The sequence below is a fragment of the Mesoplodon densirostris genome, chromosome 1 (genome assembly GCF_025265405.1).
Source record: "Mesoplodon densirostris isolate mMesDen1 chromosome 1, mMesDen1 primary haplotype, whole genome shotgun sequence".
Taxonomy (NCBI): Eukaryota; Metazoa; Chordata; class Mammalia; order Artiodactyla; family Ziphiidae; genus Mesoplodon; species Mesoplodon densirostris.
Window position 1 is genome coordinate 207,077,329 of NC_082661.1, and position 18,158 is coordinate 207,095,486.

At 34.7% G+C, this 18,158-nt stretch overlaps 1 protein-coding gene and 1 pseudogene across 3 annotated transcripts in view; one reads left to right on the plus strand and one right to left on the minus strand.

The window, feature by feature from the left end:
* The window catches only part of FSTL5 (follistatin like 5), a 547,068-nt gene that overhangs the window by 453,678 nt on the left and 75,232 nt on the right, over window positions 1–18,158 (minus strand). The window lies entirely within an intron of this gene.
* Window positions 11,274–12,327, plus strand: LOC132500010 (cytochrome b-like; annotated as a pseudogene).

Genomic DNA, 18,158 nt, shown 5'->3' on the forward strand with positions numbered 1-18,158 from the left:
GAGCTGAAGAAGAGAGTAACATAAATATAAAAAATACACTAGAAGAAATCAACAGTAGACAAGATGGTACAGAGGAATGATCAGTAAACTGGAAGACAAATTAGTAGGTATCACCCAAACTGAACAGAAGGAGAAAAAATAACTTTAAAAAATGAGGATAGCTTAAGAGACCTCTGTGATGACATCAAACATGCTAACATTTGCATTATAGGGGTCCCAGAAGTAGAAGAGAAAAGAAGAAAATGTGAGAGAATTTATTTGAAAAAAAATAATAAATAAAAACTTCCCAAACCTGGGGAAGGAAACAGACATCAGATTCAGGAAGCACAGAGAGACCTAAACAAGATGAACACAAAGAGGACCACAACAAGATACATTATAATTTAAATGGCAGAAATTATAAAGAAAGAGAGAATGTTAAAAGTAACAAGAGAAATTCAACTAGATACTTAAAAGGGAACTCTCTGACTTTGCAGAAAATTTGAAGGCCATAAGGGATTGTAATAACATAGCCAAAATGATGAAAGAAAAAACCTTCAACCAGGAATATTGTATGTGGCAAGGCTATCATTCAGATTTGACAGAGAGATAAAGAGTTTTACAGACAAACAGAAGCTAAGAGTTCAGTGCCACTCACCTGGATTTACAAGAAAGGTTAAAGGGACCTTCCTAAGTGGAATAAAAAGACCACAATTTTAATGATCCAATCAAAATACATAGAGTGGCTGAATGAATTAAAAAAAACAAAAACAAGACTCATATTTATGCTGCCTACAGGAGACTCTCTTCAGTTCTAAAGACACACAGACTGAAAGTAATGGGATGGAAAATGATATTCTGTGCAAATGGAAATGAAAAGAAAGCTGGGGAAACAATACTTATATTAGACAAAACAGAATTTAAAACAAAGACTTTAATAAGAAAAAAAGATGGACATTACACAATGATAAAGGGACTAATCCAACAAGAGAATATAACATGAGTATAAATGCACCCAAAATAGGAACACCTAATTACATAAAGCAAAAGTTAACAATCATAAAATGAGAGATTGACAGTAACAGAATAAGAATAAGGGACTTTTAACACTCTACTTACATCAATGGACAGATCAACTAGACCAAAAATCAATAAGGAATAACTGGCCTTAAGCACACATTATACAAGATGTACTAAATAAATACACACAGGACATTTTACCCCCCAACAGAAGGATACACATTCTTTTTAAGTGCACATGAAACACTGTCCAGGATAGATCATATCCTGGGCCACAATACATGTCTTGGTAAATTTAAAAAGACCGAAATCATATCAAGCATCTTCTTTGACCACAATGGTATGAGACTAGAAATCAATTAAAGGAAAAACACTTCAGAAAAGGCAAACAAAAAGAGGGTTAACCATATGCTAATAAACAACCAGTGGGTCAAGAAGAAATCAAAGGAAAAATTTAAAAAATAACCAGAGACAAATGAAAATGGAAACATAATGATCCAAAATCTATGGGATGCAGCAAAAATACTTCTAAGAGGGAAGTACATAGTGACACAAGCCTACCTGAGGAAACAACAAAAAAAAATCTTAAGTAAAAAAATCTAACCTTACAGCTAAAGGAACTATAAAAAGAACAAAGCCCAAAGGTAGTAGAAGGAAAAAGATAATAAAGATCAGAGCAGAAATAAATGAAATAGAGAAAAAATAGAGTCTATCAATGAAACTAACAACTGTTACAAAAAAACAAAAACAAAATTTATAAGCTTTTAGCCAGACTTACGAAGAAAAAAAGATTGTCCAAATCAATAAAATCAAATGAAAAGAAATTAAACACACAGAAATCCAAAGGATTATAAGTGAATTCTGTGAACAATTATACACCAAAAAGTAGATAGCCTAGAAGAAATGGATAAATTCCTAGAAAAATACAATGAAGAATGAATCAAGAAGAAATAGAAAGCATGTACAGATTACCAGCAATAAAATGAAATCAGTAATCAAAAATCTCCCAACAAACAAAAGCCTAGGACCTGATGGCTTAATAGGTTAATACTACAAAATACTTAAAGAAGAGTTAACATCTGTCTTTCCCAAAGTATTCCAAAAAGTTCAAGAGGAGGGAACACTTCCAAACTCATTTTATGAGGCAAACATCATCATGATACTAAAAAAAGACAAAGACACCATTAAAAAAAATAGGCCAACATCACTGATAAACAGAGGCAAAAGTCCTCAACAAGATATCAGCAAACTTAATTCAATATTACATAAAAGAGTCATACAACATGAGCAAGTATGATTTATCCCAGGTATGTAAATATTTGCAAATCAAACATGATATACCATATTAGCAAATTTAAGAATAAAAATCATATGCTCATCTCAATAGTTGCAGAAAAAGCTTTTGACAAAATTTAACATACATTTATGATAAAAACTCTCAGCAAAGTGAGTATAGAGGAATTATACCTCAACTTAATAAAGGCCACATATGTCAAACCTACAGCTAATATCATACTCAATGGTGAAAAGCTGATGGAATTTCCTCTAATATCAGAAACAAGACAAGGATACCCATTCTCCTCACTTTTATTCAGCACAGGATTGGAAGACTTAGCAACAGAAATCAGTCAAGGAAAAGAAATAAAAGGAACCCAATTTGAAAAGAAAGATGTAAAACCATGTCTCTTTACACATGACATGAAACTATGTATAGAAAATTCCTACAGCACCAGCAAAATACTATTAGAATAAATAAATTCACTAAAGTTGCAGGATACAAAATTAATGTACAGAAATCTGTTCATTTCCATACACCAACAATGTTACCAAAAAGAAATTAAGAAAACAATTCCATTTACAATTGCATCAAAAAAGATAAATTACATAGGGATAAATCTAACCAAGGAGGTAAAACACTTGAATTCAGAAAACTACTACCATATTGGTAAAATAAATTGAAGATGACACAAATAAATGGAAAGATATACTGAGCTCATGGATTGGAAGAATTAATATTGTTCAAATGATCTTAATCCCCAAGGCAATCTACACATTCAAAGTATGTCCTATCAAACTTCCAAAGGAAATTTTCACAGAACTAGAATGAAGAATTCTAAAATAGGCATGGGAACAAAACAAGCCTGAGTAGCCAAAACAATATTGAGAAAGAAGACCAAAAACTTGAGGTGTCACGTTTTTCTAACTTCAGACTATACTACAGAGCTACAGTAGTCAAAACAGTATGATACTGGCACAAAAACAGACACATAGGTCAATGGAACAGAATAATGAGACCAGAAATGAACCACACTTAGACTGTAAACTAATTTATGACAAAGGAGGGAGGACTATACAATGAGGAAAAGGCAGTCTCTTTGATAAACTGTGTTGGAACACTGGATAGCTATATATAAAAGAATCAAACTGGACTATTTCCTCACACCATATACAACAGTAAATTCAAAATGGCTTAAACATTTAAATGTAAGACCTGAAATCATAAAACTCCTAGGAGAAAACATAGGCAGTACACTCTTTGACATCAGTCTTAGCAATATTATTTTGGATATGCCTCCTCAGGCAAGGAAAATAAAAGTAAAAATAAAAAATTGGGACCTAATTAAACTTAGAAGTTTTTGCACAATGAAGGAAACTATCAATAAAATTAAAAAGGAGTCTACTGAATGGGAGAAGATACTTGCAAATGTTATAACTAATAAGGTGTTAATATCCAAAATATACAAAGAACTCAGGTAACTCAACATCAAAAATAAACAAATAAAGAAAAACCATTTAAAAAATGGGCAGAAGACCTGAATGGACAAAAACGATGTACAGATGGCCAACAGACACATGAAAAGATGTTCTGCTTCACTAATCATTAGGGAAATGCAAATCAAAACCATGAGATACCACCTCACAGCTGTCAGAATGGTTATCATCAAAAAGACAACAAATAACAAGTTTTGGTGAGGATGTGGAGAAAAGGAGCCCTTGTGCCTGTTGGTGGGAAAGTAATTGGTGCAGCCTCTCTGGAAAACAGTATGGAGATTCCTCAAAAAATTAAAAATAGAACTGCCATGTGATCCAGCAATTTAACTTCTGGATATTTACACAAAGGAAAAAAAAAAGACACTAATCGAAAAAGATATATGAACCCCTATGTTCATCGCAGCCTTATTTACAATAACTAATATATGGAAGCAACCTAAGTGCCCATCCATAGCCAAGTAGATAAGGAAGATGTGATATATGTATATATATATGTATATATGTATGTGTATATATATATACATATATATATATGTATGTGTATATATATATATATATAGAGAGAGAGAGAGAGAGAGAGAGAAAGAGAGAGAAAGAGAGAGAGAGAGGATATATATAGGATAGGACTGTGCACACTTAGCATTGGCTACTCATAACAACTCCATCAGATAAATTTGAAATTATTTCCTGTTGCAAAGAAAAAAAGTGACTTGCCCAACTTCACAGAGTGAGGAAGCAAAGGAATCAGGATTCCATATCAGACAGTCTGTCACTAGAGACTGTACTTGGCTTGCTATTATTGTGTCAAATCTTTATGTATCAACAACATCCTTTATGTACCAATCTTCCCTGAAAAACTGCTCTCTTAGTACCCAAAGGGAAGATTGTTCTTATCAGCCTTAAGCAGATGGACCAGAGTAATTCACTTGTCAGCACCTAGAATGCAATAATTAGCACTCTGATCAGTACTTTTGTACGAAAGATAGTGTATCACATGAAAAATGTAAGTTAGGATACAGACCATTAGGTTGTTAATGCATTATTAATTTATATTCTCTAAATATTTCTCTAAATATATTGGCAGTTTCACAAATATCTATTAATATGTAATGTGCTTTTTCTGTTGGATTAATATTCATGCTAACATCTAATGAAAATGTACTGCTTGTCTGAGTTAGTCAGAACTCTCTGGGGGCCCGTACCACTCTTCAGATCTCCTCAGAGTCTAAGGCCTTTTGCTCTCCCTAAAAGACTCTCTACTACTCAGTTACCTCATGGATATAAAACCATTTTATTAGCAAGATGGGAATTAATGCAGTAACAGGATTATTTGTTAAAGCCCCAAAACACCAGAGAGGTAAAGCCTTGTGCCTAGGAAAAGGAAACTTTTGCTACTGAATTCAATCCTGAGAATAGTTGTATGAACTAGTGATTACAGGCTCCATCAAACATCAAGGGAACTAAGATTCAAAGATATTAAATACGTTGTCCAAGGTAATATAACCTGCATATGGCCAAGCCACACTTTAACCATGAATTAGCTGACTTCAGTGAGTGGCCTTCAGGTGCCTTGAACTAAGGCTGCTCACCAGTGAAATCTCAATGAAATTACACTCCAGAACTTGCTTTTCTTTCCAGATCCATCATCACAATGCTTGGCAAATATGCAGGCACCTGTAAGTCATCTACAGCATCTCTTCCTGTCCTTTCACATCCAAATATTCACCATGGACTCTAAATGCTTCATCAGTCTTCAGCTCTCTCCCTCTGCTCAAACTTCGTTGCTACTGCCATAACTTAGGCATTCATATTTCACACAACTGTTCCCTCACCTGCTTTCCCTGTCTCTGTTTAGTCCATGGTCTACACAGCTACTGGCATATAAAATAACATATAAAAATAATCATAGGGCCTCCCTGGTGGCGCAGTGGTTGAGAGTCCGCCTGCCGATGCAGGAGATACGGGTTCGTGCCCCGGTCTGGGAGGATCCCATATGCCGCGGAGTGGCTGGGCCCGTGAGCCATGGCCGCTGAGCCTGCGCATCCGGAGCCTGTGCTCCGCAACGGGAGAGGCCACAACAGTGAGAGGCCCACATACCGCAAAAAAAAAAAAGAAAAAGAAAAAAAAAGAATCATATTAAAAATAATTTAATAACCTTTTCCTACAGCATCATGTTTTTTCTTGCATCCAAATGCATCCTACCACCTGGTGTGTTCTACCACCTAGTGTGTTCTCTCCCCACTTTGGAACCATTGGCCCAGATTATTTTTTGATAAATAGGCCATCTTTACTTGCTTCCTACTATTATCACACTATATAGCTGTATTTTTTTTTTTTTTTTTTTTTTTTTTTTTGCAGTACACGGGCCTCTCACTGTTGTGGCCTCTCCTGTTGTGGAGCACAGGCTCCAGACACGCAGGCTCAGTGGCCATGCCTCACGGGCCCAGCCGCTCCGCAGCATGTGGGATCTTCCCAGACCGACCGGGGCACGAACCTGTGTCCCCTGCATCGGCAGGCGGACTCTCAACCACTGTACCACCAGGGAAGCCCTATAGCTGTATTTTTGCCTGACTTGAAGGTTTGATTATAAATAAGGAATACACATTTACTTTGAGAAGAATATCTTTTGCTAATTAGAAAATATTTTTAACATCACAAAAATCACTCTCTTGGGATAGATGTTATGACAGGGGAATCATTTTTACAGTTAAAAATATGTACCATGTTTTAGTAGGCAATTATTTTTAAAGTGTGAAGTCACCACTCCAATAAAAGTTATGTGAATATAGTCAAAACACATGCTAATTAGATCTTTCATGGGATGGGTCAGACAGATGTATTTTGTGTTTTTATTTTATAGTTTTACAATGTTTTATTTAACTTTTTATTATTACCTTGGTGAGGAGCAAATGAAGTAGCTATATTAATTTCTTAGAATTATTTTGAACTAATAAGGTCCTCATAGATTTAAAATATATTTAGAAACATAATTTTCATAACATAACTTATTTGATGAATTAAACACAATATATTTTGCATATAAAACTTTTATGTTTTAATAGATTTTTCCTTATTTTTTTAGAATATTTCTTAAGATGTGTAACATACATGCATACAGTTGACAGAGAATAACTTACAGGGGTCATTGAGGAGGGAATGCAGGTTGAACACATATCTGATATAAATGTCTAAAGAACTTAAGTAACCTTTGTAAAATTCCTAAATATCTTCTGCATATATAGCAGTACTGTAGATAATAGTTATTATATACATGCTCCTTACAATGGAAATTTCCTTCAATTGAAGGCAAGTCAAATATACTTTAATACAAATGACAAATATTTTTTATTTAACATGTATGTGTATATATGTGTGTACACACATGTGTGTGCATGTATATGTAAGTGTGTGAACGTGAGTGTGGATCACAGGGTCTAAATCACCCTTAACAGTTAAGATTGAAGCAGCAATGGCCACAAGTAGAAGCCACAAGACCTCCAGTTAGAACTATACAAGAAACAGAGTTGGATGGCTGTAACAATCCTTCATCTATCTAAAGCTACTCAAAGGAAGAAACTCTGTCTACCCTTTGTGTAAGAATTTCCACAATGTTCCGTACATCTTTGTGAACAAGATGGCTTTAACATTCCTGTATGCATGATGAATTTTAGACAGGTTTTTCCCTGCATATAGGCCTCTGACCACCCTTTTCTTGCAGAATTACTTTAGAAAACTTTCAATTATAATTTCTTTCTCTTCCACTTTGATATGTAAATCTCCAATCCAGAAATGTCATTCCTAAGGACCTGGTAATCATCTCTTTGAAATGTAATCAAGAAAGATTGTCCCCTTATCTCCCAGTCTCATATTCTTTTCCATTACCTCACTCCACCATTTAAAATCCTTTTGTTTAGATGGAGTTGAGTTCAGTCTCTCTCACTTTTTGCAACAGGTTTTGACTCCTATTGAAATAGTCTGTAATAGAGGCTTGCCACTTTTAACAAGTATCCATAGCAATTTTTCTTTACAATAAATGTGCAAGTATATAGCTGAAAGGTGATTTGATTGAATTGCTTTTGGATTAATAATCAGCCAATTCAGACAGTTGATTCATTCATGCAAATGGGACCTTAAATAGTTAGGTCTTTGGCTTTTGTACTATATAAAATAAATTGCATGGAGAGATTTAATAATAAACTTGTTTTTGGAGGGTCAATTAGTTAAGTTATATATATATATATATATATATATATATATATGTATGTATGTATGTATGTATATATATACACACACACATTCTTTATCCTGGAAAATAAATATATACTACTGTATTCATATATTAAAAAAATACTTTTCTTACAAAAGAATATAAAGATTTAAAAAATGATTTGTCAAATGATCAACTGACTAAACCTAAACAAAAGTACTATAGAGCAATATTATTCCATTGCTTTCAAAGTTCAAGACTTATATTTTCAAATATTATGAAATTGGTCTTTAGCAAAGAAGGTAAATGCTGATGGAGTGGCATACTGGAAAATAATTTTGTGAATTCAAATTTTATGAATATAAGTGAAATAAGTACTTTTTAGTATATTAGTAAAGGAAAGAAATTATAACAGTCTAATTGTTAAGGGGAAATATATATGAAAAAATATTAAACTCTAAATTTATATTTATATTGCTCCTGCTTTACAGATAAATTTTGAAATAAATGCTGTTGCTTTATTTTATAGAAAATTTACTTTTTTTTTTTTTTTTGTGGTACATGGGCCTCTTACTGTTGTGTCCTCTCCCGTTGCAGAGCACAGGCTCCAGACATGCAGGCTCAGTGGCCATGGCTCATGGGCCCAGCTGCTCCATGGCATGTGGGATCTTCCCAGACCAGGGCATGAACCCATGTCCCCTGCATCGGCAGGCGGACTCTCAACCACTGCACCACCAGGGAAGCCCAGAAAATTTACTTTTAAACATAATGCCTAGAAATATTTCCCACCCCAAGTGTCAAGTGTATTATTTAATACACCACATTCACAATCTGAAGAATAAAAACCATATGATCATCTCAATAGATGGAGAAAAAGCTTTTGATAAAATTCAAAATTCATTTATGATAAAAAGTCTCCAGGAAGTGGACATAGAGGGAACGTGCCTCAAAATACTAGAGGTCATATATGACAAACCCTCTGCTAACCTCATACTCAATGGTGAAAAGCTGAAAGCATTTCCTCTAAGATCAGGAATAAGACAAGGACACCCACTCTCACCAGTTTATTCAACATAGTTTTGGAAGTTCTAGCCACAGCAATCAGAGAAGAAAAAGAAATAAAAAGAATTCAAATTAAAAAGGAGGAAGTAAAACTGTCACTGTCTGTAGATGACACGATATTATACATAGAAAATCCTAAAGACAACACCAGAAAACTAATAGAGCTCAGCAATGAATTTGGTAAAGTTTCAGGATACAAAATTAATACACAGAAATGTCTTGCACTGCTACACACTAACAATGAAGCATCAGAAAAAGAAATTAGGAAAACAATCCCATTTACCATTGAATCAAAAAGAATAAAATAGGTAGGAATAAACATACCTAAGAAGATGAAAGACCTGTACTCCAAAAACTATAAAACACTGATGAAAGAAATAGAAAATGACACAAACTGATGGAAAAATATACTGTGCTCTTGGATTGGAAGAATCAATAGTGATAAAATGACTATATTACCCAAGGCAATCTGTAGGGATTCAATGCATTCCCTACCAAAATACCAATGGCATATTTTTTTACAGAAGTAGAACAGATGATTTTAAAATTTGTATGGAGACACAAATGATTCCAAATAGCCAAAACAATCTTGAGGAAGAAGAACAGAGCTGAAGGAATCAGGATCCCTGACTTCAGACTATACTACAAAGCTACAGTAATCAAAACAGTATGGTATAGGCACAAAACAGACCCATAGATCAATGAACCAGCATAGAAATCCCAGAAATAAACACACACTTATTGTTAATTAATCTATGAAAAATGAGGTAAGAATATACAATGGAGAAAAGTCTCTTCAATAAGTGGTGCTGGGAAAACTGGACAGCTACATGTAAAAGAATGAAATTAAAACGTTATCTAACACCATATGCAAAAATAAACTCAAAATGGATTAAAGACCTAAATGTAAGACCAGATACTATAAAACTTCTAGAGGAAAATATACAACACTCTTTGACATAAATCACAGCAATATCTTTTTGGATTCATCTTCTACAGTAATGGAAATAAAAACAAAAATAAACAATGAGATCTAATTAAACTTATAAGTTTTTGCACAGCAAAGGAAACCATCGACAAAATGAAAAGACAACCAACTGAATAGGAGAAAATATTTGCAAGTGATATGAACTGATAAGGAATTAATATCCAACATGTATAAACAGCTCATAAAACCGAACATCAAAAAAGAAACAACCTAATTAAAAGATTGGCAGAGGGCTTCCCTGGTGGCGCAGTGGTTGAGAGTCTGCCTGCTGATGCAGGGGACATGGGTTCGTGCCCCGATCCAGGAAGATCCCACAAGCAGCTGGGCCCATGAGTCATGGCTGCTTAGCCTGCACGTCCAGAGCTCATGTTCCGCAACGGGAGAGGCCACAACAGTGAGAGGCCCGCATACCACAAAAAAATAAATAAATAAATAAATAATAAAATTGGCAGAAGAACTGAATAGACAGTTTTCCAAAGAGGAAATGTGGATGGTCAACAGGGACACGGAAAGATGCACAACATCATTAATCATCAGGGAAATGTAAATCAAAACCCCAATGAGATATCACCCCACACTTGGCAGAACGGCCATCAAAAAGAACACAAACAACAAATGTTGGCAAGGATGTGAAGAAAAGGGAACACTTGTACACTGTTAGTGGGAATGTAAATTGGTACAGCCACTGTGCAAAACAGTAGGGAGGCTTCTCAAAAAACTAAACATAGAACTACATTATAACCCAGCAATTCAACTCCTGGGTATATATCCAAAACAACCAAAAACACTAATTTGAAAAGATACATGCACCTCGATGTTCATAGCAGCATTATTTACAATTGCCAAGATATGCAAGCACCCTAAATGTCCTCAACAGATGAATGGATAAAGAAGACTGATGTGTGTATATATATATAGAGAGAGAGGGATAGATATAGATATAGATGTATAAATATACATCTCTCTCTCTCTCTCTCTCTCTCTCTCTCTCTATATATATATATATATATATATATATATATATATATATAAGAAGCCCCCACAAAACTGATCACAAAAATAACACTTAAAAAATACATGTCATCATTATTCGCACATGGATTCCAACCATGACCAATGACATGAAAACTCATCACTGTCATTCAACTATAAGAACATCAATGACTAACATCTGAAAAACTCACCCACTGATAAATATTATCAACAATACATTTATTGACCTCCCAACCCCATCAAACATCTCATCATGATAACTTTGGCTCTTTACTAGGCATCTGCCTGATCCTACAAATCCTAACAGGCCTATTCCTAGCAATACACTAGACACAACACCAGACACAACAACTGCCTTCTCATCAGTAGCACACATCTGTCGAGACATCAACTACAGATGAATCATTTGATACATGCATGCAAAGGGAGCTTCCATGTTCTTTATCTGCCTTTACATTCACATAGGACATGGCCTACCTTATGTATCCTATGCCTTTCAAGAAACATGAAACATTGGAATTATTCTACTGCTTACAGTCATAGCCACTGCATTCATAGGCTATGCACTACCATGAGAACAGATATCATTCGGAGGAGCAACAGTTATTGCAAACCTGCTCTCAGCAATCCCATACATTGGAACCACTCTTGTTGAATGGATCTGAGGCGGCTTTTCCACAGACAAAGCAACACTCACACGATTCTTCACTTTTCACTTCATTTTCCCCTTCATCAATACAGCACAGCAGCTGTCCACCTACTATTCCTCCACGAAATAGGATACAACAACCCCACAGGAATCCCATTCTACACAGACAAAATTCCATTCCATACCTATTATACAACCAAAGACAACCTAGGTGCCCTACTACTAATCCTAGCATCACTAATACTAGTCCTATTCTCAGCTGACTTGCTAGGTGACTCCTACAGCTACACCCCGACAAACCCACTCAACACACCACCACACATCAAACCAGAGTGACATTTTCTATTCACATATGCAATTTTATGATCAATCCCCAACAAACTAGGAGGAGTCTTAGCCCTATTCCTCTCAATACTGATTCTAGCATTCATCCCAATACTCCACACATCCAAAGAGCGAAGCATAATATTCCGACCTCTCAGCCAGTTCTTATGTTGAGGGCTAGTGGCAAATCTACTAACACTAACATGGGTTGGAGGACAACCCGTAGAATACCCCTTCATCATTATCAGACAACTCACATCTATTTTATGCTTTATTTTAATTCTAGTGCTAATGCCAGTAACTAGCATCATTGAAAACAATTTTCTGAAATGAAGAGTGTTTGTAGTATAACACATTTCCCTGGTCTTGTAAACCAGAAAAGGAGAACAACAGACCTCCCTAAGACTCAAGGAAGAAGCCCTAAACTTCACTGCCAGCACCGAAAGCTGAAATTCTACTTAAACTATCCCCTGAAATTATATTATAAGACATTTACAAAATTATTAAGTACTATGTCAGTATTAAAACAGTTCATTTTATCACATACTACTATGTACATCATGCATATTTGCACCACATTAATGAGTACATACATCTTATACATACATATTACATTATATGTATAATCATATATTACATTATTTACCCCATGCTTATAAGCATGTACATTATATTATTAGCATTGCATAGTACACACAGGTTATTAATTATACATAGTGCATTAAGTCAAATCAATTCCAGTCAACATGCATATCCAGTCCATTAGATCACAAGCTTAATCACCAGGCCTCGTGAAACCATCAACCTGCTTGGCAGGTGCCCCTCTTCTCGCTCTGGGCCCATAACTTTTGGGGGTTTCTATTGATGAACTTTATCAGACATCTGGTTCTTACTTCAGGGCCATCTCACCTAAAATCGCCCACTCTTTCCCCTTAAATAAGACATCTTGATGGACTAATGACTAATCATCGCATGCTCACACATAACTGAAATTTCATACATTTGGTATTTTTTAATTTTTAGGGGGGATGCTTGGACTCAGTTATGACCTTAAAGGGTCTTAACACAGTCAAACAAATTGTAGCTGGACTTTAATTGAAGATTATTTAGCAGCATCAACAATCCATGGTGTGCAATTCAGTCAGTGGTCACAGGATATAACGATGGTATACATGTATATATGTGCAATAGACATAGCATTCCACTCTCCCCCCACCCCATCTAAAACAATATACCCATCAAAAGAAATCAGCCTCAGAACGCCCCCATCGTACCAATAATCTACTTAGATATTCACCACCCATATAGACAGACATCTCCCTAGATTCATCAGCCATTTTATCAAAAATTTAATACTAAATCTGACACAAACCTCACAATACAGCCATACAAACACCACTTATGTATAACAAGTTGATGTAGCTTAAACAACTTCTAAAAAGGCACTGAAAATGCCTAGATGGGCTTACTAGCCCCATAAACACACAGGTTTGGTCCCAGCCTTTCGATTAGTGTTTAATAGAATTACACATGCAAGTATCTGCCCTCCAGTGAGAATGCCGTCTAAATCACTAAGATTAAAAGGAGCAGGTATCAAACACACTATACCAGTAGCTCACAACACCTTGCTCAACCACTCCCCCACGGGAGACAGCAGTAATGAGAATTAAGCCATAAATGAAAGTTCAAATAAACCATATTAATTAAGGTTGGTAAATTTTGTGCCAGCCACCACGGTCATACGAATGACCCAAATTAATAGAATTATGGCATAAAGCGTGTTAAAGAATAATACAAAATAAAGTTAAATCTTGATTAAGCTGTAAAAAGCCATAATTAAAGTAAAAATAGACTACAAAAGAGACTTTAACATACCCTGACTATATGATAACTAAGACCCAAACTGGGATTAGATACCCCACTATGCTTAGCCATAAACCCAAACAATCATAGGAAGCAGATTATCCACCAGAGTACTATTAGCAACAGCTTAAAACTCAAAGGACTTGGTGGTGCTTCACACCCCTCTAGAGGAGCCTGTTCTATAATCGATAAACCCAAATAAACCTCAGCAGCCCTTGCTAATTCAGTCTATATACTGCCATCTTCAGCAAACCCTAAAAAGGAGCAAAAGTAAGCAAAGTATACTTACATTGAAAGTAAAATATGTACAATGGAATACTACTCAGCCATTAAAAAGAACAAAACACTACCATTTCAGCAACATGGATGGACTTGGAGGGCATTATGCTAAGTGAAATGTCAGACAGGAACTTCAAATACTGTGTGATATCACTTACATGTGAAATCTAAAAAACACAACAAATTAGTGAATATAAGAAAAAAGAAGCCAACTCACAGATATAGGGAACAAACTGGTGTTTACCAGTGGGGAGGGGAGGAGGGGCAATATAGGGGTGGAAGAGTAGGGAGTAAAAACCATTGGGTGTAAGATAGGCTCAAGGGTGTATTGTACAACAGGCAGAATATAGCCAATATTTTGTAATAACTGTAAATGGAAAGTAACCTTTAAAATGTATAAAAATAAAAAAAGTTTAATGAAAATAAATTAAATAAACAAACAAATAAATAATTATTGAGATAAGGTGGTGGATGATCTATGGCATTTTGAATGTTGATCCTGGCTTTACTCATAATTTGTATTTTTTCTTAGGTCAAATATCTCCAATGTTTTCTGTGAATAACCCTATTTTTAAGTGCAGCATCCTATAAGTGATAGGATTTTGTGACCTCTAGTCTGGAGTATAAGTTTATTACCACAATGTTATATAATTAGATGAAACTTCCAGCAGGCTATATAATCCAAGATAGGCATTTAAAAAATCATTTACATGTAAAAAGTATTTTCAAATACTCTATTTCTTCTGGCCATCTTAATTTTAGGAAAAAAAATTAAAACATTAACAACATAGCAATGAGAGTAAAATATAAGTGATAGTTCTGATGCAAAGCAGATGTGAAGTATTTGAAAAAAAATCTTTAGAGAGCAATGTAAGAAAATAAATGAGGCTACAGTTATACTGAAAATATTGTCAAGTTCTTGGCTTTGAAGTTTTCCTGCTTAGTCTCTGAAATAACCCAAGTTACATGAGTTATAACCCTTCATGGAACTGGTAACCATAAGGGATGACACAGCCTGTGATGATTGTGTTACCATAAACTACCTTCATTAAAGGAATTAGACTTCCTATCTAGTGAATTATTCAGATGTTGGAGGAAGAAACTAACATGGGCTGAAAATATTGTTTAAGTGACAAACGGTGATGTTTTCAGAAATGCCTGGAATAATGTCAAAGATGGCAAAGAGGCCACATCCTTGAGATAATTATGGTGTTTAAGAAAATGAATGAATATAAAATATGTTGAAAGAGAACTTCAAAGAGCATATGTGTTTTTAATACTGTTTACAAAAAATAGGTGACATATTGATCAAAATGAACTATGAGAATTCTATAAAAACATGTCCAATACTTAAGTTATCAATAACAAATTTTTATTACATTTCAGGTTTTTAGAACTGTTCAAGTTTTAACAAAGATTGCTTATAAAGACATTAATTTGTTTTACTTCCACAATGAAAGAAATATGAAGTTAGCTATTTAAGATAAAGACCACATGCTGTAATAAAGAATACATTATCTGACTATGCAGATAACCCTGAAAGTAAAGTTAAACATTGAAAATGGAATATTAACTTTATTCTGGTAACATAAATTAATATTGATGAGAAAACAAAATTGCTTTGAAATTATCTCCTTTTGTGGATAGTAAATATCTTTCTAATTAACTATGTATAGTAAACACTTCATGGTGTCACTTAGGTATTTGTACTCATCAGCAAATAGATTGCCTTAAAAAAGTCTAATAAGAAGAGAATAACCCTCTTCTGGGAAAATGACAATGCGTTATGAATGCACAAATGATCATTTGGATATGATGTTTTAATGTGGCTGAATTACCACCATGAGAGCCAACAAATCTTACTTATGCCTCAATTATATCTTAATTTTAGAAATGAAAATATCAAGTATAATCCATAAGTCTTAAAAATTTGATAGCCTACATAAAATAATGATATAAAAATCACATTCCTTGTAATTCTTCCTTAGACAATTCACATGAAAACCGTCAAAGTCATTGCTAAGTCTAGTCAAAAGTCAAAAAAGTTTTCTGAGGTCAAATTCAGCTCTGATTTCACAGGTAAAACACAAGTAGATTTTTAAACACAAGTAACCCATTTTTGTTGGATTCTTCAGGCACTATAAGGTCAGCCTGAACTAACTGATTGAAGATTGAAATTGATTCTGATGAGCTGATCTGAGATATTGTATTTGAAGTTCTTTTGCTTAGGGGCTATCAGAAGAACAGATGTCAAAAGGTTGGACTTCTAGCAGCATTGGCCAAAATCTCTGTGCTTACATTTCTGCCTGCCAGGCACAAAGACTCAAGTATCCATAGGGTGAATAATTGATGCTTTAAAATTGAAGGTGGAATATTTTCTTTTTTTAATGTACCACTTATAGACTTAAAAGAACAGAAAAGCCTATATTTCTTACACATTTTTAAAAAATTTAAACTTCTGAGAAATAAAATAGTAAAGTTAAAGTAGTATTTTTGGATGATTGGGCAAAATTACCTCTGTACAATGACTTTTCTAATCTAATGGGAGATTGAGAAATTGTGTTACTAAAATAAATGCTATTATTTTTTAAAGAGGTCATAATTATAAAGTATCTTATGGCAGGGGTGGAAGTAGATGTAAAATAGGAATTGCAGGAATATCAGTCCTTGGTACAAAATAAGGAAACAAGAAAATAAAGGGAGAGAGAGACAGAATATGCCTGGGAATGTTTGGCAAGGTATTAATACTGTAAGTGTTGGAAATAAATTATTAAAAGTACCATATGATTATATATAAGCAATGAAATTTCATATACTATGAATTTAGATTTATTAGAAACTATAAGTGGATGAGCAAACACAATTTTAAATTTGAATTCCAAAAAATATCCAAACAATAACAAGAAGTCCTGAGATTTTGTGATTTTGATTTAGTTTCATAATAACAAACAAATAAGAATGATCAGTTACCAATTATAATCTACCTGCCATGGGCCAGGAATTGAATACAGTACCTACCCCCTTCCATGGGGAATTTATTCTGAGACACCCAGGGATGCCTGAAACTGCACAAAGTACCGAATCCTTCATATACTATGTCTTTTCCCATACTAACTGGCATGGAATATGTATAGGGTACATATGCTGGTCAAAGGGATGATTCATGACCCCAGAGGGACAGAGCTGGTGAGTGTGAGATTTCATCACACTACTGAAAATGGCATGGAATTTAAAATTTATGAATTGCTTGTTTCTGGAAGTTTCTATTTAATATTTTCAGACCGTGGTTGACCCTGGTTAACTGAAACTGTGGAATGCAAAACCTCAGATAAGGGGGGAGAGGCTGCTGTACTGTATTTATATCTTTATCTCATTCAGATTGTTAAAAGAGGGAAACTCCTCAGCAAATTCTTCAGTGTATTGTATACAGCGCAAGATGGAAAACCAGATAAGATACTGAACATGTTGTATTCCCTTTAGGGAGAAAAAGTCAGTATTTTATAAGTGCGTGTGTCTGCGCATCACATTCATTTTTATGATATGCTTGTAAGGCAGTTGGTACAACTTTCTCTTGTATAGGTGAAGAACATCATATATATGGAGTGGAATTGAGGTGATATTTAGCAGCTAGTAAGGACTGTGAAAAGAAGGCATCATTGAATAGAAGTTAAGAATCACATGGTCATGAGTTCAAATCACAACTAAGTCACTTGCTGGCCATTATATCTTAGACACATTGCATTGTTTCTGTGAGTTTTAGTTTTCCTCGTTGTATATGAAGGGTCTGGTAGTAAACACATTTATATGTTGTGAGCTGTTAATTGGATAATGTACATAAGGCTCCTTCTGCTAAGGATATATGCCTGTGTGTGTACCTTGTACTGTGCTGTACACACATGCATATGCACATGCATAACATTCAAATAGTGTGAGTGCACGTATTTATTACTTCAAGAAATGATAGTGCTCTCTTACTGTTAGCACCAGGATTCAAGCCCAGGGTTATTTTTACACCAAAACCC